This window comes from Sus scrofa, chromosome 6, assembly GCF_000003025.6.
Source record: "Sus scrofa isolate TJ Tabasco breed Duroc chromosome 6, Sscrofa11.1, whole genome shotgun sequence".
Taxonomy (NCBI): Eukaryota; Metazoa; Chordata; class Mammalia; order Artiodactyla; family Suidae; genus Sus; species Sus scrofa.
In genome coordinates, this window is record NC_010448.4 from 116226840 (window position 1) to 116253591 (window position 26752).

The window sequence follows — 26752 nt, forward strand, 5'->3', positions numbered from 1 at the left end:
AAAGTCTAACCACCACATGATAATATGAGATGAACTTTGATTAAAGCCATTAACGAAAACTAAATACTGGAGTCGACCGGCAGTGATGTAACCAAGAGTGATTTAAATTATATTTTGCTTCTGGCTAGCTGGGAGGTCTACATACCAAAACTGGGTTGGCAGCTCTTAGTGGTTGAGAAAGTCCAACAAATATTCTGGAAAAACCAGTGGGTAGAATTTAGGTCCTTAGTAATAATACAGCTTTAATTGTCAACAGGTGAAATGTAAGGTTGAGAAACCAAGCATCGTCGTATCAGGGTCAAGAGCTTCACAATGAACACCCTGCATATCTAAAAAAAAATAAATAAATAAAACAACAACAACAAAAAACCCACTCTGAATACTAATGGTAATTTTTATTAAATTTTTTTTTTTTTTAAGCTGAGAGGAGTTTTTGATGCTGGACCACACTGACAAGAGTGGTTGGGAATCTAAGTGAACAACATCTTAACCTCTTCTGGGCCCTTCCCTACGCCGTCTAGCAGCGCTAATGTTCTTAATTTATAAACTCCCCATTCAGAGTTTCAAACTGATTCATGTCAAAGACAATAATAACAAAATCAAACACAATAGTAACAAAAAAAGCCTGCACCAAATAAAAACAGTAAACACTTAACTCTCTTTTAAAGTATATCTATGTAATCTCTTCCTCTTCTGCAAAGTCTGTGAAAATAGCCACTATTTAAAGAAACAGATCAACTGCATTTTCAAAAAGTATTTTTTAAAAAATTAACCAGGGAGTTCCCGCTGTGGCGCAGTGGTTAACGAATCTGACTAGGAACCATGAGGTTGCAGGTTCGATTCCCCGTCCCTGCTCAGTGGGTTAAGGATCCTGTGTTGCCGTGAGCTGTGGTGTAGGTTGTAGATGTGGCTTGGATCCCGCGTTGCTGTGGCTCTGGTGTAGGCGGGTGGCTACAGCTCCGATTCCACCCCTAGCCTGGGAACCTCCATATGCTGCGGGAGCAGCCCAAAGAAATGGCAAAAAGACAAAACAATAAATAAATAAATAAAATAAATAAAAATAAAAAATTAACCAATAGTAAGATACAGATTTCTGACTGGTAGCACACTGCTCAGTAGGTATGTTTATATATGTATTATGAGCTGATGTGGGTAAGAGCTGGCTTTTCCTTATAAATTCACAGGCAATAAACTGGTTGTTCCAGACTAAGATGACACTGATTCTGAAACTCAAGCTAAGCCATTTTCTTTCCCTCAGATATTTAATAACATCTACAGATAACCCAAACTCTAATGATTTACAGAAAGTATATTCCTCCTTTGAGACTTCATTTGAGACTCCTTTGAGACTTACACTTCATCTAGAGTCTCCGGATCACCTCTCTGGCAAAACACAGGAACAATCTCTCAAAAAGCTCCTCGTTGCCGAAGTCCGAATTTTATTTTCTTTTGCTTTGCCAAGCACTTCCAAGCTGGGCACCCTCCTAGGTTTTAGGGATGCTAGGATGATGAACAGGGTCCAGTCTCAATTCTGAGCAAGCCAGGGAGACACCCATGAAACATGATAACCGTACAAAGAGAAGGGCTACAAGGAAGTAAGAGCAAGCCTGCTTATAGGAGGGACACCACCTAGGGAGCTGGCCTGCATGGGAGGCAACACTAATCTGGGGCTTGAGGGATGGAAGGGAGAAAGGGCATTAAGGCAGAGCCATGAAGACTCTGAGGTATTAACTCCTAAAACAATCTCCTAATCCTGACAAATCCATCTACTTTTTAAAAAGTGTTAATTTTTTTCTAGAGTGGTTTTAGGTTCATGGCAAAACTGAGAAGTACAGAGATTTCCCAAATACCTCCTGCTCCCCCAAACCAAGCACACCTCCCCCATCATCAACATCGCCCCCAGAGTGCAACATTTACTCCAACTGATACGGACACAGCACAATCATCCAGAGCCCATAGCTTAGGATTCATTCTTGGTGTGTGCATCATACAGGTTTGAACAAATGTGTAATGACACATGTCCACTGTCACAGTATCATTTTGTGTAACTTTACTGCCTGTAACATCAGGGCTTGGCCGTCCAAGGTGGGAGGGACGCTTAATGAGTGTCTCTTGCCAAGGAGGACCAATGATTAAAACTGAGCTATTTATTTATTCTTTCAAAGCTTGGCAGAACTTCTCTGAATCTGCAGATCTTTACAGTTGGTGACAGTCAGTAATTTTCATGTAATATCAGGTAAAAATGCCATGCAGTAGACGTGAAAGAGAGGTCTCAGTATTTCTTCAGTCTGTAAAAACACTGTTTCCTTTTCTACTCTGTGTCATTGTTCCCACTGACTTGTTGATAACCTCTAGATTGTGGGAGCTCTATCCTTTCTACATTAAGGTCGTAAAGTCACCACAGAACCTGGTACTAAGTGGGTGAAGGTTTCACTTTCACGAGCGTAAGTGGGTCTGTAAAGATCCTTCACAACCCAATTCTCATTACTTTTCTAGCTCATTCCTGACCACGTTGACCCATCCATTCACATGTTCCTTCCCTCCTCGTCCTCTTTCCCTCCCAGTTCCACCCCCCACCCCATCCACATACAGTAAGAATCTGGCTTTTCAAAAATAGGCTCTGCATTTTGACCAGGAATCTGAGAAATCTAGTTCCCTACCAATAATAAATAACAGTGAAATTCAAAAAACAAAAGGCATTCCTGCTCAGCACTCATTTAAACATCGTCAACCAAGAAAAATCTCCTTTGGAGCATCAACCTGAAATGTAATCAATGTCTTTTTAGAAAGTGGACAAATTAGTCTGTGTTTGATCTGAATGGTACGCCTATTCCACTGTTCCTCCTGAAGGCAGACTGGAACCGTTGTGGCATCCGAGTGTTATTTTTATTCGAATGATACCATTTATTGTACTGCTTAGCCCACACACAAGCTCTAAGGATGGCTGTCTCCTGGCACAGCTATATGTTATCAGACATCTTGGGAATGAATGAGTGAAAGACAAGACAAACTCCGATTCACATTTCAGGGCCCATATGCTTCTTTTTAAATGATGTAAAATAACTCTCACATCATGAATTTGGACAATGATCCAAGTGACTGGAAGTCTGCATATGTTAAATACAGATCTTGGCATTTTTTACAGAGAGTTAGAAATCAGCCTTGTAGAGAGGGTTTTAAAGCTTACTGATCTCTAATTCTTTCCTTTTATTTTTAGCACCAATAAACACTTTGTTGATAATGTTTTCTTTGTTGTTGTAGGTTAAACACACACACATATTTTTAAGCCCCCAAGATGTTTTTAAAAATAAAAAAGTGATAATTTTATGGTTGCTAAAAACAATATTTTTTAGTTGAAAATACCAAGATTTTTTTTGTTTTGCTTTTTTTTTTTTTCTTTTGCAGGGGTTGAGTCAGTTATCACCTAAAGTAATAATTTCGTATTTAATTTAAATAACTTCGTATTTAATTTCTTCCTGGTTAATTAAATGACATCATGGGGCATCTTGTAAATAAAAAGTAAATCAACTACAACATCAGTGAATTCTTCTGACATCACTCTGACACAATCACCATTTTGGTGTCATTCCCTCTGGATACAGATATGTGTGTCCTTCATTTCCTGCAGCTATGAAATTTAGGGGATGAATGAGACATTTCCCTCTGAGCTGTGAGTGCCCTAAGCACCATCAGAAACTACCAACTGGAGCTGGAGCTGCCGGCCTACACCACAGCCACAGCAATGCCAGATCAGAGCCACAACTGCGACCTACACCACAGCTCATGGCAACTGGTCGGATCCTTAACCCACTGAGTGAGGCCAGGGATCGAACCCATGTCCTTATGGATACTAGTGAAGTTCATTACCGCTGAGCCGCAATGGGAACTCCTGAAGATCTGATATCTATCCATCTATATGAGAAAATTACAAAATTTCCACTGCCTGATCAGTTACACACTACTTTGTGACTGTTTTAAAGTAAACGTGACTCTGCAGTTTATATCGACACACTTGATTTTTACTATAGGCATGACTCCAAACATTTGCAATCATGATGTGTAAAATTATTTATTCCAATGTGCCTCAATTTGTAAGCTCTTTCAAAGAGTCCTGAAGTTTTGTTTCTCTGGTATTTAAAATTTCAAAATAAAGGACATCTTGTACATGCATATTAACAAGGAAAGTTTAAACACTGAGTGTGCCAGTTCAAAACATGCAAGCTCACTCTCCTCACCTTTGCCACCTAGACTGGTGATCAGTGATAGAAGCCCAGAAAATACTAAGATTATGTTCAAACTATCTGCTGCTGACCATCTTTATATATCCTAATTCTTATCAGCAGTTCAAGAGCAGTAAGCACATCATTAATCCAAAGATTTACTATCTTATTCTATACCAGATCCTCTGATAGGCTCTAGAGATACAAAGGAAGATCTGTACTTGCCCTCAAAGAACTCAGGATGGACTGGGGGGAAAGGCAGTTATAAATGTGGACACACAACATCTGAGTCAGAGTGTTTCAAGAAGTGCAGAGGAGGCTTCCCAGAGGATGGATGATCATTCTAGGTGGAGAGAAGAGTGTGAACAAAGGAAGGACACGGCGGGTGCCGGGAACTACACAAACGCAGAACTGGACAGGTGGTGCCTGAGGCACGGAGTGTCTCATTGCGCCATACTGACTTTCTTCTGGGGATCCATGAAAAGATTTCAAACAAAGGTGTAAGGTGTGTAAATTAAAAACACCATGTGTCCTAAACACCAAAGGACTTCCTGGCTTCCACGTGGGTAGCAAATTTTAGGGGGAAAAAAACCGGAGGCAATTCAAAGGCCATCGTGAGCAAAAAACTGAGAGAGCCTGAATTAGGGCAGCAGACATGTTGTTTTTTGTTTTTCCTTTTCGTTTCTTTCTTTTTCTTTTCTTTTCTTTTTTTTCCCTAAAGAACATGTGATAGGCAGAGGAGATAGAATCAGTGACCTTTTAATCACTGGATGTGGGGGATGAAGTCGTGGGAATACTCCCAGATTTCTGGCTTGGGTGGTGATGTCACCAAACAGGATACAGAAAAAAGAGCAAGTTTAATGATGGGTTGGCAACTTTAAAGTGAGCTCCACTGAGCTGAGTGGGACACACCTGGAGCCATATCTCAGGGAGGGAGAGGAGAGGGCCAAGGATAGCATTCTGAGCAATATCGAGTACCCAAGGGGCGGGTGGCACAGAGAGACAGAGCTCGGCGAAGAACCAGGAGTGAGTGGTGACATCCTGGCTGTCCATTTCTCCACACTGTCAAGGGAAAAAACAAACAACAGCTTCACATGTGGTAGAGAGCTCCAGCAAAGAGAGGTCTGCAAGTCGCCCATTGGCTATAGGAAGAGAATGCGCTCGGGACTTGAGTGAAAGCTATTTCAGTCAAGTTACAAAAACAAAAGTCCGGTCACCATGGGTTATGGGGTCGATGAGAAGTAAGGGGCAGAGGTGTTTGGTTGAGGAGCTGCTAGGATGCAAAAATGGGGTTAAAGGTGGGATTTGGGTTGGTTTCTTTTTTTAAAATCAGTTGAAATCTCACCACCTAGAGAAAGCCAACACCAACATTTGGTGACTATTTCTTGATACATTCTTCTGTGCACGTGCACACACATGTGCATACACACATGCACACGGCATAGCTCAGAGATGTCAGACCACTGCCATAAAGCAGGTATCACAACAAATGAGTCCCGTGCATTTTTTTGTTTCCCAGTGCATATAAAAGTTATGTTTACACTATGTTGTCGTCTACTGAGTATGCGCTGACATTATGTCTAAGAAAACAATGTACATACCTTAATTTAAAAAGGATACTGTTGGGAAAATGGTCCCAACAGACTTGCTCAATGCAAGGTTGCCACGAACCTTCAACTGGTTAAAAAAACAAAACAAAACAAAAAAACAAACAAACAAACAAAAAAAACACTATCTGTGAAGTGCAATTAAGATGAGGTATGCCTGTACATAAACATACACAGACATGAGAAACAACATTTATTGTCTACGGAATTATTACCTACTAATATTAAGCCAGTCATATCTTTACACTTTAACCACTCTTTATCAGAATCACAAGCATAGACATAAAAAAAGTACAGTCTCTCTTCAAAATCAAAACCCCAAATCTCTGGGTAACGCACACTACCCTTTGACAAAACAAATCTGGTTCTGACTTCTGAGAAGCTTAACGTAGATCAGTCAGCCTAGGAAACAGACACACCCAATCCACTGATTTTAGAAGGTAGAGAGAAACTACCCACTTGGAATGTTTCCAGGGGATTAAACACGATGATCTTATGAGTGGAGCCCTAGAAGCTGAGGTCAAACCACCTCCTAGCAAGGGAGTACTGACAATATACACCCCAAGAGTGGCACCCAGTGAGTCATGAGGGGGCAAGTTCCACCCTGTGAAGCTTCCACACCTGCCTCTGTCTCACTACCACGGGAAGGAACAACACACAAAGCTCTTCAGTGTGATGCTGCAATGTCAACAGAGCTGGGAATACTGGTTAAACTGGCCTAGGCAGCGGAATGGCCACTGGGTTTTGGCTTGGGTTTGTGCTAGGAGGAAATGGGGCAAGAGGTTGGAATTGTAACACAGCAAAGGTATACCCCAAAGACTTGCAGAGAAGAGAGCAGACTTGAGTTGTTACTGTAGAAAACTGGATATTGTGTAGTTTTTTGTTTTGTTTTGTTACTTAGTGGGGGGACCCAGACACAGAAGCCCCCAAGAAGTGGCTTCATTTGGTTACAGCTCGCTCTCTCTCCACCTCACCCCTTACTCTCCCTGTTCTGACTTCCCTTTTCTATAAGTTATCCTTGAGGTTATCAACAGGAACATGTGTGATAAAGCTTTTCTGTATGAATCACTCTCCCTAATTTAGTATACAATAGAAAGATTTAAAGGTATTAACGCTCTCTATATATAGCAGATATATAGCTAAATTTTAACTTTTAACTAGTGAATAAAAAACTAAACCATTTAACAGCTTAGCTTAAGGGGACAGCACACAATTGCTGTAGCGACATGGAAGATAATCCTGATTTCTTGTTTGTAACATCAAAACTGAACTCCTTCTGATCATGTTTTAATAAAAAGAAATATCATCCACTTAGGTTAAAAACTAGGTTCCATTTGAGGGGGAGAGGGGATTTCTTTCTACCACCACGGAACAGATACAGGCAGGTATAAAGTCAATGGAATCCTGGGGTGCAGAGGACAAGACTGTGTGGAACTCAAGTCCAAAGCAACACGTTCTTTCCAGGGGTGAATCAAGGGGACAACAACAGGTGCTTCCTGCTGGACACACTGCTTCTTGGTCTCCTTGACTGAGTTCTCCAGGAACAACAGAACACACAGCACCCATGTCCCTCACCCACTTTCACTCATGGAAACAAGCGGAAAAGTGTACACTATAAAGAAGGCTTTCCCTTTTTGGCTAATGATCTACCTGATATTTTTTTTTCTAGTTTGGTCAAATTATAAATATATATATATATTTATATTTTCTTCTCCTTCACAATTTTCCAAGAAGACAGTAAACACAAGCACACTTTTCAGGTCTTCAGGGTGTTTCCTTACAAGCAAAGCCACCTGAAACTAAGGCATCTGGAAGAAGATGTGAAAATGGAACCACTGTCACACAAGGTGCTCTAGCTGACCATGAGTCTTTCTCTGGGAAGATCCCTAGGCTTGGCCCTATGCACTGTTCTGTTTTTCAGCCTTCAGAGGTATATAAGCCTGGTGATTTTCCATAATCTGCATTCAAGCAGACCCAATTTATTGTCAATGCTATCTGCTCATGGGATGTTCAATTACTTTCATACATTAGCCTTGAAGGCTACAGATAAGAATTGCTAGCAAAATGAACACCCTAATACTCACCCCAAATAACCATGCAAAACTAGTGTTCCTTATTGAAGAAGAATGTCCTTAGCAGATTTCATTTTGCCAATACCCTGACTGGGAGCATTGGTGCATACAACCTAGTGTGTGATTTCAATAGCTTTCCTAAACAATGGTGCTCAGGATGGGCTGAGTTCTCTGATGTGACATGCTTCAGCTTTCACTGAGGAATATGAACATCGTGGTCATGCTACACATTTTTTTTTTTTTTTTTTTTTTTGCTTTCTTAGGGCCACACTCATGGCATATGGAAGTTCCCAGGCTAGGGGTCGAACTGGAGTTACAGCTGCCAGCCTATACCACAGCCACAGCAACGCCAGATCCGAACTACACCTGCAATCCATACTGCAGCTCACGGCAACGCCAGGTCCTTTATCCACCAAGCAAAGCCAGGGATCAAACCCATGTCCTCATGACACTAGTTGGGTTCGTTACTGCTGTGCCACCATGGGAACTTCACACTACACACTTCTTATCAAATGTTTCAAGCATGGTCTTCGAAGACATGAGGAACAATCAAGCAGATGTTAGGAAGGTGACCCTCAGCTGAAGGTAAAGTGAGGTCACATGGTCATCAATTCCTTTTCTGGGCAATTGGCCAATTTGGTACATGTGTTCAGTCATTACTTACCACTCCTTGCTCTGTACAATTAGACTGCTTCCTTAATTTGCAGGTTGGTTTTCTAGTTACAAGTTTATGGGTTCCTGGTTCCATGGCTTAACTCTTCACCTCCCCTGCAAGGAATATTCTCCTTGATGGCACGTGCCCAGGTGATACTGTTCTACCTGTAGCTTAAACCAAACTGATGATATTAATAATCAACTACTCACCTTACACTAGACTCTTTCCTAAATTCAAGCAAAACAATATAGTGCCAACAAAAAGAAAATTTTATTAACTTTAAGTAATACCTCTGGAGAAAAAAAATTATGTTATTTTTATATATAAAAATTGAATATCAATATGATAAGGGAAGATAGAAAAGTAGAGGATGAAAGGCAAAAGGAAAATGCCTGGATGATTCTAAAAGTGAAAACTGTTGTCTATATTTGCCTTTGAGAATAACTCTTAAATGGTAAATAAGATGGGTAGTGATTTAAAACTTGTTCAGGTACTCAACTATTTGACCATTTAAGCATCCTTATGTACCCAAAACACTTCAGGGAACTGTGAAAAATGCAGATAAATACTGCATTAAATAACTGCAATATTATTTTTAAGAGCTTACAATAAAGTAGCAGATACATATAAAGGCCATATATATTGAAGTGTCAGATGAGGTTTCAATAAAGTGCTATGAAACTTAGAAGAAGAAAAAGCCCTTCCAAGAGTGGGGTCTAAGGTGATGGCATTTGCAATGGCTTAAAGATCAGGTACTGTTTATTCTAAGCATGAAAGATGCCCACTTGTTCCTAAAGAAGGTACTAAGTACACGAATGACCAGGAAAAAATCTTGCTCTACTGCAAGTAATGATTTGCAAAGTTCATTATAGTTTACCAAGTTTCTATATTTAATATATTTAATATTCACAAACATTGCTATTTTAAAAATTGGGGAACTGAGAAAGAAAAAAGGTACTTTCTGAGGTACCAGAGCTGATAATGTAAACTGCAGAGGCAACATTAGAATCTACGACTTCTGACTCCAAGTCTAGGGCTCATGTCATCCCATAAAGTTTCCCAAGAGTCCACACACCTGAAAGAGCAATTCTAAGTACTGGTGGGACTGCAAACCCCAAGCTGTGTGGGTTTTATCAAGGCCCTTGAGTCTGCGGGAGGTTTTATCATGGTTCCTCTGAGTCTGTTACTCATGTAGACCAGTTAAACTGAGTCAAAATTCACTTGAGAAAAGTCAGTCCATTCAAAAGCTGCCAACTGGAGTTATCTCTTCCTTGAATTAGGTCTTGTGTAACTTGAGTGACGTCACACTAAAAATCCTGCTCACCCTCCGGCAATCAAGCTAGAAATTATTTGACTAAGGGCAATGGTTGGAAGTTAGAGCCAGTGATTTGGAATGGATTCCAATAGCGAACTGATCTAAAAAGACAATGGTTTGTGTCTGGCTCTTCAATCAAATTTATGTCTACTTTGTCTGTAAAGTGGCCATATAGATTTTGTCAAGAATTCATATGGCCATCCCAGAGCAAGAACACAACAGCCACTGTGATTGCCAGGAAGCTTTATTTCTAAAAAGGGGTTTGCAGGTACTTAGTTGAATTTGAAAAAAAAATCTAGACAATGATTTTAAGAAAACTGTCTCATCGCACCTCACCATGTTTAGACAAATGATATGGTATGAACTAATCAGGATTTTGGAAGAAGTCTGTAAATAAGATTCTCCATCTGAAGGTAGGAGGGACACTTTAAATATAAAAACAAATCTATATGCAACATTTAACATGTTTTCACATGCCAACAAAGAATCACTTGTGTTATGGGATAATAGATGTGTTGACAACTCAAGGTTTAACTATCTTCATTTAGATCAAGTGAAGGTCTTTACAAGGGCAACAAGAATGTGAATGTGTCCTGGATGCTGCTCTGTACTACTTCATAAAAATTTCATTATCCACTTGGTTATTTCTAGCATATTAGGGAACATTATTGATTTTTATAACCTAATCTTGCATCCGATCACTAAATTCTGATATTAGTTATTGTCTTTGGTTTGGTTGATTTATTGGATTTTTCTAGTGAGACAATCATATTCTTCTCTTCCTTTCCAATGTTTGAAATTTCATTTCCTTTTTTTGTCTTAGCACATCAACTACACAGTAACAGCAATGGCAACACAGAACACTTACATGGTACTGTATATGCCAGATGCTCTTCTAAGTATTAGTTATAAGCTCATTTCAGCCTCACAACAAGTATCTAAGATGGGTATTATCTTCTTCATCTTCTAAGTGATGAAACTGAGGCAAGAAAGGTCAGGCAGGGAGTTCCTGTTGTAGCTCAGTGGTAATGAATCTGACTAGAATCCATGAGAATGTGGGCTCAATCCCTGGCCTTGCTCAGTGGGTTAAGGATCGGGCATTGCAGTGAGCTGTGGTATAGGCCGACAGCTGTAGCTCCCATTCAACCCCTAGCCTGGGAACCTCCATATACCCCCCAGGCGGCCCTAAAATGCAAAGCAAACAAAACAAAACAAAACAAAAAAAACCCCAAAAGGTCAGGCAACATATATATGATCATATAGCCCCTAAGAGGTTGAGCCAGATCAATGAATTTCCTTTTTATATTATTTTGGTATAGTACATACTCTAATTGGGGAGAAAAATTCAAGTTAGTAGGCCACAGCTAAGCACTGAATGTGTCTCTCCTCCCCAAATGTATACATTGAAATCCTAGAGCCCTGTGATGGAATCTAGAGGTGGGGCCTCTGGGAGGTGCTTAGGTCAAGAGGGTGGACCCTCAGGAACAAGATGAGTGCTCTTAAGAGAAAGACCCCAAGGAGCTCTCTAGCTCCTTCCACCATGAGTGGACACAACTAGAAGTCGGCCACCTGCAACTCAAGCTCTTCCCCAGAACCCGATCATGCTGGCACAAAGACCCTGGTCTTCACTGTCTCCACAACTGTGAGAGATCCATTTCTGCTGTTCATAAGCCATTTAGTGTATGGTATTTTGTAATGGTGGCCTGAACAGACTAAGACAGACATGGAAGAGCAGAGGTGAAAGTAGGAACCCTCACTATGTTCCTGACTCTACATTGTTGTTGTTGGTTTTTGTCATAATGAACTTGAGTCTGCCAGGAATCACAAAGCTGACCCAAGGCAGCTCCTCCCACCTTAATGCCATTCAAGGTCCAGAGTGACTTTGGAGCCCATGTGGCAGTGCCCGCAGGTCAAGCATGAAGACAGCGGAGGGAGATGACCAGACACTGTCGGCACGAGTGGACATCGTCTCTCTACACAGCAACATGCTCGACGGTGGTCACAGAAAACACCAGAATCACAATGTCAGAGAATATCATTTCTCAATGGTTCCTGCAACATGTAAAACGTGTCTCCTGACTTTCCTTCACCACCTCACAAAAAAGACTCACTCGCTGTGGAACAGAGTGTGTGTGTGTGTTCAGGAGGAGAGCAGGGCTGAGGTGAAGTGAAGCTATGTATGCGCCAGGAATTCTGGAGTTGAGTTTAAGTGTCTTTACTCTTTACGTTGTTGTCTGCCCTATTATTCTAGACATGGGGTTGCTGCTCAAATAAAAGCACTGCTCCTTCCCCAGACTGCTGTTACCTTGGGGACACAGAGAAGACCTTTCTGCATGGTGCTCCTGTGGAGGAGGAGGACTGAAGAGCCCTCACACTTGAGAGTTTTCCTGCTCAGTGAGCAGGAGGATGGGAGCTAGGTGAGCAGAAGAACACTGTGTGTCTATACTAGTGGACAAGAGGGGTCAAGGTAAAGGAAAGATGAAAAACAGAAAGAACAATTACATCCTCAGTCAAAATGTTTGGTGGTCCCCAAAACAGTACCCATCTCATGACTGACCCAACCTGCCCCTGAGACTGGGAGCAATCCCAGGGACAATGGGCTGTGTTATCTGCTGCTCCAATCTTCATGCAAGCCTTCACAAAGGGCTGTCCCTACCTGCCACCTGAAATAAAAATATAATACCATGGGAGTGAGCCCACGCTGACCAGGTGCCATCCAAACCCAGAAGGCTCAGTGGACGCTGTGACCTGGGCCTGTGGCAGGCTGCAGGTGGAGTGGGCAGGCTTCACGGTCAGACAGTCTCTGGGTTTCAATCTCGACTCCTCCACCTTGACTGCAAGACCCTGGCTAAGACCCCAAGGCCTTGGCTTCTTCATGGAGAAAGGGACAGTTTCCACCACTGAATGAGATTATGGCTCCATGTGCAGGCTCCGTCCCCACACAGCAAGCGCTCCTGGGTACTCACCGTCGTGAGTCTTCCGTGCTACCACCTGCTGTGTTCCACTTGCCCCTCCCTGCTCTGCACCCACTGCCCAGAGTCTAGTAGGTGCTCAATTATTCAATCAGCTTTCGAACAGATCCACAGACCTGTAGCACCCTGCTTCAGTGCAGACTCTCTTTCCTAGATTTGGACTCTACGCAGCTGCCTGAACTTTAAAAATAATGATGTTGTTAAAATAGAAAGAAGAAGATATAACAATATAAGAAATAATGCTATAGTTCTACACGGGGAGGGGGGGTGGATCTTGACCCCACAGGAATACAACATGTAAAATTCCTTTTTTTCTTTTTTGGCTGCACTTGCAGCTTACAAAAATTCCCAGGCCAGGGATCGAATCCACACCACAGCAGCGACAACACCAGATCCTTAACCTGCTGAGCCACCAGGGAACTCTATAACGTAAAATTCTTAATTTCAACAGCAGTGAAGAACCATATGTTATGTAGACACATACTACAATCTGAAGCAGGTAGGCCAGGTTTTACAATGCTGTTTTAACTCTTTTAAAATCTGTTTATTCTAGGCATTTACAGATAGTTTTTTGGGTTTTTTTGTTTGTTTTTGTTTTGTTTTTTGTTTTTGTTTTTTAATATGAAGGGAGAAGGAAAGGGCCAGGGTAGTCCTGGAGGATAAACAAAACTTTTCAACCAAAGGGGACTGCTCCTTTGCTGCCCCCTGAATTTTTCTGCCATGACACACATGGTTGCCATTAGTCTCAGGCAGGGTATGCAGGATGTAACATTTATTCACAAACCGTTTAATGTGTCTTTTCTCAGTCTGGGCAACGGCTTGCTATGTTTTAGAAATCAGCTCTGACACTGGTTTTTCTCGACAATGTCCGCCTGGCAGCTTCTGTGCAAAATGAAAATTTTTGATAATACAGCAGAAAATAGAACTGATTACCCACAAGAAAGGTATATAATAATGCTGGGATTATCTAGGTATCTCCATCTCAGCGCACTGATACTGTGGGCTGGATAATACTGTGTTGGTCGCTGTCCTGTGCATCGTAGGATGTTCAGAGCAAGCTTGGTTTCTCCTCCCCAGATTACAACAGCTCCCCTGCCCTCTTGCAACAGCCCAAATGTCTCCAGATGTTACCAAATGTCCTAGGAAGGGGAGGTGCGTGCAAACTCTCAACTTGGTTGAGTAACTTACTTACTCAAACTTGGTTGAGAACCATTGGTCTATGTTAAACAAAGACAACAAACATTCCTTCTCTTAAATAAGGAAGTGACAGGATTATGAAGAATTGTGACAGATCCCTTAACAAATGTTTTGATTTTAACAATTCAACCTACAAAACATATTCCCCTTTGCAGAGGAATTTCTTTATCATAGGACTGAAAATACACAACCAGACCATTTCTGTTCCATTCACCAATCTTTCTTAGATTTTAACACACAGAACAAAGAATTCCCGTGGGATGTGGGATTAAGTAAATTAGGCAAAACTATTAAAATTTTTATGGTATCAATCTTTTAGACCTCGGGATTTTTGTACATCTTTCTTTTTTTTCCCGGTCGTCAGATCCCTTACTCCAAACACACTTTTCTATGGAACTTCTCTCTCTGATGTACCTGGCAGGCTCAAGAACTAAACAGATAAGCACACTTTTGCTAAGCCAGAAGTCTAAGTACCTGAGATGATGGGAAACTTCTATCAGAAGGCCCTGAGTGTGCCAAAAAGATCACAAAGGCATTTTAAAAGAAATCCGAATCTTTACTTTGCTATTCTATTTTTTTTTTTTGGAAGAACTTGAAATTTATTTTGTTCACAACATTTATTTTAAGGGAAAAGAGTGTTTTAGCAAAAATGAAAATAGTAGAAATTAATTAAAACCATTAGGAAGAATTGTGCACAAGCAAAAACCTATCTAAACCTAGGAGGTTAAAAACAAAAGTCTGTTTCCTTAAAAACTGAACCAAAAAAAAAAAAAAAAAAAAAAAAAAAAAACCCAAAAAACCTCATAATTGTCTTTCTCTCCTTTTTGTTCCCTGCATCTATTATCAACTTTTACCTCATCAGCACTTCCCCCAGCCTAGGTCAGGTCTTCTTTATCTTTCATCGGGTCTGTTTCAACAACCTCCTATCTTGTTTCTCTGACCTTCTTATCCTCCACACTGGATCAGCGGGGGCAGGTGATGGGGGCGGGGGGGAAGTGGTGGGCGGGGGTGGCCTCCTGTAATCTTTTTGAAACACAGGTTGTATGAGGGATGCTCCCAAGGCAGAGATTACTCATCCTGGAAATCAAATCTCTTCCCATTTGTTCCAAGCTAGGTTTCTAACCTTATTTCCTACATACTCCTACCCTCTCTAACCCATAAATGATTTAAATTATCTTCAATAGTCAAGCTGGTACCCAGAGTAGAATCCCTTTCCTGCCATGGTCACCTGAGGACCCTCACCTCCCACTGCCAGAGCTGTTGTCTCCTTGCTCCAGTCTGAGCCTTTATCAGAGCATCATGATCATCTCTTACTATTCACGGAGGGCCTTAGAGCTATGCCTGCCTGCTTCCAGGGAAAAGGAAACCAGACTATTCTCCAGGCAGTCTCCGGCATCTTTCATAAACTGACTGAAAAAAAAAAAACTGTTCATTCTTTAAAGATATATCCATTTCACTTCAGTCAAAAACAGTGAGCTCTTCAACTACCCAAGCCTGCACCAGATTCTGTGAGAGGCAGGACTGTCCTCAAGGAGCCTTTGGTAGAGAGAATAAGAACAAGACCTCAACACTCCTGGGCACAAATTATTATAGGGATTCCCAAGAGGAAGGACCTTATCTATATACACATTGTGGAAAACGGAAAAGCTTCTTGGGGAAGGTGGGATCTCACATCTGGGGGAGGGGAAGGTGGGATCTCATATCTGGGGGAGGGGATGATGTGTGAGCTTCCCCCCATACTACAAACACCATGGAGTGAGGCAGGGTGGCTGGGGCCCATTCGGGGAAAAAACAGACCAGTGGGGCTGGTGCCTAGCAGGGTGTGTACTGGACAGCAGTACTCTTAGTTGCATGGGTGCCAGGCCTCAGAAGGGCCCAGGGTTAGACAAGAGCCTGCACCCACCTGGGGAATGCCTTTGAAATGTCCTGGCCAATGGTGAAATGACAGCGGTTAAGAAAAAATAAACTGATGACAGCACTGGAGACTAATGGGGGTGGAGGGAGACCCTGGGGACTGAGAGCAGGTGAGACCCAGTGAGAGCAGGATGCAGAAGGGGAGCAGCTTTGGCAGGACTCCAGAGATGGCATCCAAGAGGAAAGGGCAAGAGCTAGATGGAGAACAGAAATTCCCTCCCGGGGGGACCGGCTTCTTTACCCCAAGCAAGCCAGCTGAGGGGAGGAAGCAGCAGGAAGGTCTGCCCAGGAAAACGAGATTGCCACCGAGCATTAAGCTCACGGGGTGCCAGAGACACAGGGAGACGCGGGGTATTTCAAACTTCCATGTGCCCGCAGCATTTCATTTACCAGCAATGCTTCTTAACGTCTGGAGAACAAAGCTCTGTGTTTCTGGTGTGTCTCACACTCACTTACTGCTTGACTCACTCTTAGGGACAAACCCCAGGACACTCTGGAATCAGTTCTGACAGGCCGGAGGACTTGGGGACGAACACCTTCTGAAAACTGCCCATGCAAGCATCTGAATCATCTATCTCCCTGCCCTAAATGTCAGAAAAATTCACACGGTCCACGTGGTCTGCCGTTTTCTATGGACCAGGACACCTGCCCCTCCCCAGCTGGGTAAGTGGGTTAATAGATGCTGGCACTCATCGGCACAGGAGGGTGAGTCATAAAGGTAAGTGGCTCCAGTTCTAAGAAATGGAGCGAAGTGACTTCAGGAAGACTGACTAGCACTGCGACCAGTTTTGGAACATATGAAGTCTGTTTTCCACAAAGAAAAAAAAAAAAAAAAAAAGCTCAAAGCGATTCCTCAAAGCTGAAAGGGAACCTTTGAAAAGGTCACCCTACCTCTCGGAAGTACAAATTCAACATGGAAATCAAATTATGAAGTGAGACAAACCCATCCCCACCCACATTATAAACACCCCATTAACAGTGTGGTTCCAGAGAGCTTGTTCAAACTTTCCACCTGATGTTAATCATATTATCTCATAGGTTACATTAGACCTGAACTGGACTTATCCCTTTTAAGGAACAACTTTCCATTCCACACTGACATACAAGGAGAAAAAGAAAAAAAAAAAAAAAAAAGAAAACAGCAGCCCTGTAGTTTTGAACCCCAAATGACATCCCTGTTTTTGTTTTATTTTTTTGGATCCCAGACGTCCCTGAGAACTGGCCTGACTATAGGGGCTGGGGGTGACCAAAGTCGTCGGCCGAAAACAGCATGATTTCTTTTGGAGTTCACTTTTCACTGGGTTGTGAATGAAATAAAACCTAGTGAAAGGTGAACTGTCACCCCTATAGACGTTACTGAGGACTACAGATAGGATTCAAGGATTGAGACAGATGTGGTTTGGGTAAGAATATCACTTAAGAGTTATACATAACAATTAATTTTGCTTCTGCTTATCCTCAGAGAGTTGATTTTTTCCTTTTTATTACAAAAAACCCTCAAAACATACAGAAAATACCATCTATCCTTCCCCTAGGTTGAACAACTTCTAACAGCCTGCCCGGAATTCGTCTATGTTATTCTGTTTGTTTTTGAGGTGTTTTACAAATAATAATCATATTCCCCTCCTCCAAATAATTCAGGATGTCTCTAAAAATTAAGGATGTTCTCCTTCATAACTATAACACAAGTATCACACCTAAAAGCATCTAACAACATCAAGATAATTCCCTAGTATCCTCTCATCATGAATATCATTCATATTCAAATTTCCTTGGGTTATTATTCCAAGTATTTAGAAGTGAAACTACAAGGACTATACTAAGGCAGGTAACAATCCCCCAGTCATTCTTCCAACAAAGGCAGATGCTTACATAAGTTCTTTACCTTTGTTTTGAGTTAAAACATCTGGATGAATACCCAAGTGTGAAGGATACATCCACTGGCCCTCTGTCCACAGACACCACATTACAGCAGCTAAATCAACTACATACACCACAAAGTAAAAAAGTGGAGGAGTTCCCCGGTGGCCTAGCGATGAAAGGATATGGCATTGTCACAATTGTGGCGCAGGATCTGGCCTGGGAATTTCTGCATGCCACAGCCAAAAGAAATAAATAAATAAATAAAGAAGGAAAAGAAGTGGAGAGGGAGAGGGTAACAAATTTCTATCAAAAACATAAGGCCCAGACACCAGGCTATTCTAGCACTTAGTCTCCCCTTCTTCTGTTTTCTGAGGCCTTCTCCCTAGCTGAGAAAGATTCTTGAGCTCCATTATGCTTTTTTCTTTTAAGCTTTTTATATAATGATTTTATTTTTTCATTATAGCTAATTTACAGTGTTCTGTCAATTTTCTACTGTACGGCATGGTGAACCAGTTACACATACAAGTATACATTCTTTTTTCTTATATTATTATGCTTCATCATAAGTGACTAGACATAGTTCCCAGTGCTACACAGCAGGATCTCATTGCTAATCCATTCCAAAGGCAATAACCCCAAGTTCCCAATCCATCCCACTCCCTCCCCCTTGGCAACTACAAGTCTATTCTCCAAGTCCATGAGTTTCTTTTCTGTGGAAAGGTTCATTTGTGCCATATATTAGATTCCAGATATGTGATATCATGTGGTATTTGTCTTTCTCTTTCTGACTTACTTCACTCAGTATGAGAGCCTCTAGTTCCATCCATGTTGCTGCAAATGACATGATTTTGTTCTTTGTTATGGCTGAGTAATATTCCATTGTGTATATATACCACATCATCTTAACCCAATCATCTGTTGACGGACATTTGGGTTGTTTCCATGTTTTGGCTATTGTGAAGAGTGCTGCAATGAACATGCAGGTGCATGTGTCTTTTTCAAGTAAAGTTTTGTTTGGATACACCCAAGAGTGGGAATGCTGGGTCATAGAGTAGTTCTATGTATAGATTTCTAAGGTACCTCCATACTGTTCTCCATAGTGGTTGTACCAGCTTACATTCCCACCAACAGTGCAGGAGGGTTCCCTTTTCTCCACACCCCCTCCAGGATTTGTTATTTGTGGACTTCTTAATGATGGCCATTCTGAGTGGTGTGAGGTGGTATCTTGTGGTTTTGATTTGCCTTTCTCTAATAACCAGGGATGTTGAGCATTTTTTTCATGTGCTTGTTGGCCATCTGTGTATCTTCTTTGGAGAAATGTCTATTCAGGTCTTTTGCCCATTTTTCCATTGGGTTGTTGGTTTTTTTGCTGTTGAGTTGTATAAGTTGTTTATATATTGTAGAGATTAAGCCCTTGTCAGTTGCATCATTTGAAACTATTTTCTCCCATTCTGTAAGTTGTCTTTTTGTTTTCTTTTGCTCTACAAAAGCTTGCCAGTTTGTTTAGGTCCCACTGGTTTATTTTTGCTCTTATTTCTGTTGCTTTGGGAGACTGACCTGAGAAAATATTCAGAAGGCTGACATCAGAGAATGTTTTGCCTGTGTTCTCTTCCAGGAGTTTGATGGTGTCTTGTCTTATATTTAAGTCTTTCAGCCATTCTGAGTTTATTTTTGTGCATGGTGTGAGGGTGTGTTCTAGTTTCATTGCTTTGCATGCAGCTGTCCAAGTTTCCTAGCAATACTTCCTGAAAAGACTGTCTTTTTTCCATTTCATGTTCTTGCCTCCTTTGTTAAAGATTAATTGACCATAGGTGTCTAGGTTTATTTCTTGGTTCTCTATTTTGTTCCATTGGTCTGCATGTCTGCTTTGGTACCATTACTGTGGCTTTGTAATATTGCCTAAAGTCTGGGAGAGTTATGCCTCCTGCTTGGTTTTTGTTCCTCAGGATTGCTTTGGCAATTCTGTGTCTTTTGTGGTTCCATATAAATTTTTGGCTTGTTTGTTCTAGTTCTGTGAAAAATGTCATGGGTAATTGGATAGGGATTGCACTGAATCTGTAGATTGCTTTGGGTAGTATGGCCATTTTTACAATATTAATTTTTCCAACCCATGGAGCTCTGTTATTCTTAAATGAATATTAGAAGTCTTTCACTCCTATGTCCTCTCCTTTAGCTTCTCTTTAATATAGTGTGACAAACACAGTTGATCCTTGCTTGCTACCTCATTTTCCAGTCATTTCTAACTGCTTTCCGTGGTCTAATTTTCCTCCCATTTATTCACTGAGACTGCCCTCACCAACACTCTCAGTCACAGTAAAAGACCCTGCCCCGAGCCTCCAGATGTGAGTGCAAAGCCTCCCAGGTTCCTAGTGGCCTCTCCATCCCTATGGCCTCTCTTGGAAGCTCCATCTTTGCTTCTTCATGGCAATCTACTTAGAGATGGGAACATCACCTGTACTCGGATGACTAATGAACCTGGAAAAGGTCAAGAGAAACATGTTTCCTTAGTTGTCCCCTAGAGTCAGAATACTAGTGGGGAGCTCTGTGTGAAAGGAGAGAAAAGCAAAAGCTTTAATTCAATTTACCAGCAAATTCTATCAGATAGTTCTTCTCTGTGACGGTTAGAATGCCTTCCTTGTACGAAGTGCCTTCTAGCACTTTTCAGAAAATAGCAATAAGGGAATAAGTTCTGAAATATATCCTGGGTTCAAATCACACTTATCAGCTGTGCAATTTTACAAAACCCTTACCATCTCTAAACCTTGGTTTGCTCTTGTGTGCAAATGCAGATAATAAGAGAACTTGCCTCATGGGTTTGCTGGGAAAGCTACATGAAGAAATACAAATAAAACGATGAGTTGACAAGACAATAGTAAGCACTAACTAAATTGGAGTTACTGCTGCGACCTTAAGACTTGATTATGAAAAATGGTTATCTCTTAGACAGCTAATATTTATTACTGGCAAGACTGGTTGGGATAATGTTCCTTGACACACTACATCTATACTAAGGAGTTTTTACTTTTGGGGGGCACACCTATGGCATATGGAAGTTCCCAGGCTAGGGGTTGAATTGGAGCTGCAGCTGCTGGCCTACACCATAGCCACAGCCAGGCAGGATCCAAGCCATGTCTGCGATCCACACCTCAGCTCATGGCAATGCTGGATACTTAACCCACTGAGCAAGGCCAGGGATCAAACACGCGTCCTCATGGATGCTAGTCAGGTTTGTTTTCACTAAGCCACAATGGGAACTCCTGTACTGAGGACTTTTGAAAAGAGAGTTTAGTTACTTTCCATTTTATCACATTAGCTTTATCCCATGTAACAGACAAAGTACACAAAATGTTCTACAAAAGAAGTTACTTTTGTAAACGGATGATTCATGCTAATTAAACTCCCAACCCAGGAGAATAAAATTAGCTTGTTTCTACATTTCCTTGTTGTTCAGTAATTACAATTCAAGGTTATGTTAGATGCCATATTACTATAATTTTGCCCAAGAGACAGACACTGCATACCCCACATTTTTAAAAACAGGAACCACTGATATTAACACAGGTGCTTGGGGAATAAGGGCCTTGCCTATTCCATAAGCACTTCTAACCAATCTTGGCCTCCACTGTTACTTAGTTCTGTACACATTGTAGCTAGAAGGGGAGTACTGAGATCATTTTAGCTTGCTGGAGATTCACCGGATTTGCAGGAGGATGAGAATTTAAAAATAGAAGCCAAATGTGGCTGGAGTTTATCTCAGATGCTTATGTTCAAGTAGCAATCTGTTCAGCAATGATGACACCAAGCATGCCATTGAATGATTTAAAATTTCATAAACCCAGTCAGAATTCCACTGCTTTTCCAAATGGTGGACCATATACAGGCACCTCACATTCTGATCCATTTGATTTCTCAGAGCTGTGTCTCTAAAGGGAGCTTTTTCTAGTTGGTTTTCTTTTCTTTTTTCTCTTTTTTTTTTTTGTCTTTTTGCATTTTAGGGCTGCTCCCGCGGCATATGGAGGTTCCCAGGCTAGGGGTGGAATCGGAGCTGTAGCCACCAGCCTATGCCAGAGCCACAGCAACTAGGGATCCGAGCCGTGTCTGTGACCCACACCACAGCTCACGGCAACATCGGATCCTTAACCCATTGAGCAAGGTCAGGGATCAAACCTGCAACCTCATGGTTTCTAGTCGGATTCGTTAACCACTGCGCCACGACAGGAACTCCCTAGTTGTTTTTCTTAAGAGAGGTGACATTTCATGAGGCGGTAACGTCATTTAGCACTCATCTCCTGACAGAGACAGTGCTGAGTCACTTACACAAGTTAGATCTCAGAGAATCTTCATGGCATTGTCTAAGGTAAATCTCCATTTTACAGGTTGGAAACTTGAAGCTTAGAAGGGTAAATAAAATTCCAGAGGAGGAGTTCTCTTGCGGTGCAGGGGTTAGGGATCCAGCATTGTCACTGCAGAGGCCTGGGTTGCTTCTTGGTCCCTGGCCTGGCAACTTTCACAGGTGCAGCCAAAAAAAAAATCGAGGGGGGAGTTCCCATTGTGGCGCAATGGTTAAGGAATCCGACTAGGAACCATGAGGTTGCGGGTATGATCCTGGCCTTGCTCAGTGGGTTAAGGATCCGGCATTGCCATGAGCTGTGGTGTAGGTCGCAGACATGGCTCGGATCCCGAGTTGCTCGGATCCCGAGTTGCTGTGGCTCAGATCCCGAGTTGCTCGGATCCCGAGTTGCTGTGGCTCTGTGGTGTAGGCCAGCAGCTACAGCTCCAATTGGACCCCTAGCCTGGGAACCTCCATATGCCATGAGAGCGGCCCAAGAAATGGCACAAAGACAAAAAAAAAAAAAGAAAAAAAATCTAGGAAATGGCATATCCAGCTTTTTTGTGGGTCTGAAGTTTACATTAGTTTTAAACGATGGAATATCAAACTGAATGCCAAATTAGGTTTAACTCCCTAAAAGGGTGCAGCATAAACCCTGAGACACACGCTTTAGATTAATTGACATGAGTGAGCTTGACTGACCACTCTGAGCTGCAGAGACAAAAGTTTGATGAATAGAAATATGAACTGTAAAAGTGGAAATCATTCATCTTTACAAACTCTTGTCTATAATTAAGTTGCACTAGGTTCCTTTTTCTAATTTTTAAAAATAGATTTTTGGTTTAACAAGACAGTATAAACCAGGGGAACAGTAGGCATGCAGGGTGATCAGCAGTGTCTGAGGAAGTGCTAGGTGACAATTTAGATGGTTTGAGACGCAGAATGCAGAAAAATTCTGACCTCTCTATCGTCTGTTCCTTAGGAAATCTTTGTCCTTTCAGTAGCAACAAAAAAAATTAGAATTTAGATAAAATTTATCTATGATGCCTTTTGAATAAAACTTGTATAAAAGTGGTAATCACTTTTCTAAAGACTATGCCAATTTTTCTTGAGTGGTTTCTCTGCTGTTAGCAAAATACCCAACGCTGACTGAACACATTTTCTCTCTTGGCATCAATTGTTTGTTAAATCAAGAAAACTCCTTTTATCCCCAAAGAAAAAATTTATTTTGTCAGAATGAGGGAAGTCCTTTTTTTTTTCTTCTCAAAGTGCATCTAATAACTTCAGAATTCAGAGCAAGGTGATTCTTATCACCACATCAGAGTGTAATTCTGGTAAGAACTTCAAGTCCTACTTCTCTTTTCTGAAAACTTTAAGAAATTACTTCTTTTCACATAAGGAATTTCGTGAAAAATCTCTGATTAAAAAAAATGGGAAAGCGCATTCTGAATTGTGATTTTTCTAAAACTGCTGAGTTTCACTACTTTCAGAATATATGTGAATAGAGTTGTGTATGATTGCCCAGGCTGTACACTGCACAACTCCAAGGGATACCATTTATAGAGATCAGAAAGTAAGGAGTGTTGCCTGGGACAGGGTAGTGCAATGACCCTGACTGAAACAGTATACTAACTTGAGAAGAATGGTTATGACCAATACCAGAAAATAAGGCCATGCTTGCAAAAATGAAGGGAGCATGTCATAAAGATACATGGGTCAGCTTGTACCCAAATGGCGAAAGATGGGACAATTTGAGCATCAACATAATTAAGGACAGGGATACATTATAATCCTCTCAATGAAGTAAGAATCCATAATTCCATGCTAATGATGATAGGTAAGTAAACAAATAATGGGAGAGAAGGAAAAGCTCTTCCCTATAGTAAAATGACAACAAAAATAGGAAAGAATGTTGTTGTTAAGTTAGAAATGTTTAGCTACCTTCAAAGTAGAAGCTGAATCAGACAGGCATCATCAGTAGGCGATCAGAGAAGGAACAGGATGCCTATAGAATCTTAAAGAATCTCCCTCCCTCCCTCCTTCCTTCCCTTCTTTCTTTCTTTTTTTTAGAATCTCCTTTCAACTCTCCCCATAATCACACAGCACATGCTGATTATACAGAGAAATCAGACAACACCTTAATCAAGTGATCAAAAGCAATGTCACCAATAAGGGGCAAAAGGATACCCTGTGCCTCCAGATGTGATACCTTGAGATGGACACAACCAGCCTAAGGTGCACAGTCTGAATCTAATCATGAAAAGCTCAGGCAACCCAAATTGAGGGCTAGTCTACAAAACAACTTGCCTATGTTCTTCAAAAACGTTATAAAACACAGGGAAGGCTGAGGCACTGTCCCAGATTAAAAGAGACGACAAAGACATGGTACGGGAATACAGTATGCGATCCTACACTAGATGCTGTCCTAGAGGGGAAAAAAATGCCATAAAGGACAATATTGGGACCACTGACAAAACTGGAGCATGGGTTGTAGGTTAGATGAAAGTATTAAACATCCTAAATTTGCTAACAGAACTGTGGTTACATAAGGGGACAGCCTCATTCTTAGGGAAAACATAATGAGCTATAAAGAGGATGTATGCTGTCTGCTCTCAAATGATTCAGAATAATAAATAATATCAGCGTGTGTGTGCGCACACAAGCGCACACACGCATGAGTTCTATGTGCTGAGAAAGAGGTGGAAGAAGAGAACCATAAAACAAACATGGCAAATTGACAGTAAAATGGGTAAATAGTATAAAGGAATATATTAAACTATGGCAGCCTCAAAATAAAAAGTTAAAAGCAACAACAACAAGTCAGCCAAAACAATTTTGAGGGCTATCAGTGTTCTGCTTGTTTAAATGAGCAGAAAAGCAATTCAGCTTGTAATTAGCACTTCAAAATAGAGAGTTAAATCTTTAGAAACATTTTGCTGTTCTCATTACCATAATCACCACCATTAACACTATGGAGCACTTAGTAAGTATTAAGCGCTCAGAGAGGTGTTTCACTTACCCTACCTCTCGTCATCTTTGCAACTACAGTTACAGAAAAGCAGTATTGTTATCCCCACTTTATAGATGAAGAAACTAAGATTCAGAGAGGTTTAGTAACCACATACAGACAGTAAATGGCAGAATCAGGACTCCAACCAGGTTTGATTACAAAATTGGCAGATTTTTATTACTATGTTAAACTTATTTATTAATTGTCCTCAAAGAATGAGTAAAGAATCTCAACCTAAAGGAAATTGTAACAAATCAGTAAAATACTCATGGATAAGGGTTTCTTCTGTAAATTAAAATTGGAACACTAATAAACCAGAGATTTAAATGATACTTTTGGTCTCCACAATTTAATTTTTTTATGTTCTTTCATTTTAACTGCTGTTAAGATATTCTATGGTATGGCTTTATCATATTTTGATTGGTCCTATACATACATATGGGTATTTTATTTTATTTTTATTAGAGTATAGCAGATTTACACCATTGTGTCAATTTCTGCTGTACAGCACAGTGACCCAGTCATAGAAATACATACATCCTTTTTCTCATACTATCTGCCATCATGTTCTAGCCCAAGATACTGGATATAGTTCCCTGTGCTGTACAGTAGGACCTCATTGCTAATCCATCCTAAATGTAACAGTTCACAATTTATATTCTCCTTCTTCCAAAGGTGGATTTGGTAATGAATTCTTTGAAATAAAATATACTTCAGGATGTTCACTGAAATGATCTTACCAAACATCTCATAAACCACTGGTTTCTTGCTATTAACTGAATGTTTCTGTCCTCCCCAAATCAGATGTTGATGGCTAACTCCCCAGTGTGATGGTATCTGGAGGGGGTGCTATTGGGAGGTAACTAGGTCATGAGGGTGGAGCCCTCATGAATGAGATTAGTGCCCTTATAAGAACAGACTTGAGAAGGTTGACCGTGCTCTCTATCTGTGAGGACAAAGTTAAGAAAATGACCATCTGCAAACCAGGAAGTGGGGTCTTACCAGACAGTGGACCTACTGGCACCAAGATCTTGGACTTCTCAAGAAATAAATTTCTGTTATTTATAATCCATCTAGTCTGTGGTATTTTGTCAGAGCAGCTTCAATGGACTAAGAAAGTTTTATTTCAAATTTTTGTTCCTTTAATACATTTTCTTTCTGTTCATGTAAAGTGGTATGATTATGATCTTAGTGTTCATGCTTCCTTTTAGTCTTGGCACCTCGATTTTATTTAAAAAAAAAAAGGTATAATTTGCAACACTGCCCAGTTTCCCAATTAAGTGTACTATCATCTTCGTTGCAGATAAAGGGTAAACTGTTAAACAGACCCTACATTTTATCCCAGTGGAAGCTGAATGGCTGTTTTTTGTTTTTGTTTTTTAAAGCTCAGGACAATAAAAAAATTTGCAAACACCTGTAGGTGTTTGGGGAAATCTTATCATCTGACACTGTGAATGCCCATTCCAGAACAAAGGCTTCCCAGCTTTGGCTGTATAATTTAACCACAAGAGGAGCCAGTAAAACCCTGATGCTTGGTCCACAAATAAGACCAGTTAAACCAGAAGCTCTGGAGATGGGAACTGGGCATTGGTCATTT

General features: G+C 41.0%; 1 protein-coding gene across 3 annotated transcripts in view; it reads right to left on the reverse strand.

The window, feature by feature from the left end:
• Positions 1 to 26752, reverse strand: part of GAREM1 (GRB2 associated regulator of MAPK1 subtype 1) — a 224483-nt gene that overhangs the window by 126469 nt on the left and 71262 nt on the right. The window lies entirely within an intron of this gene.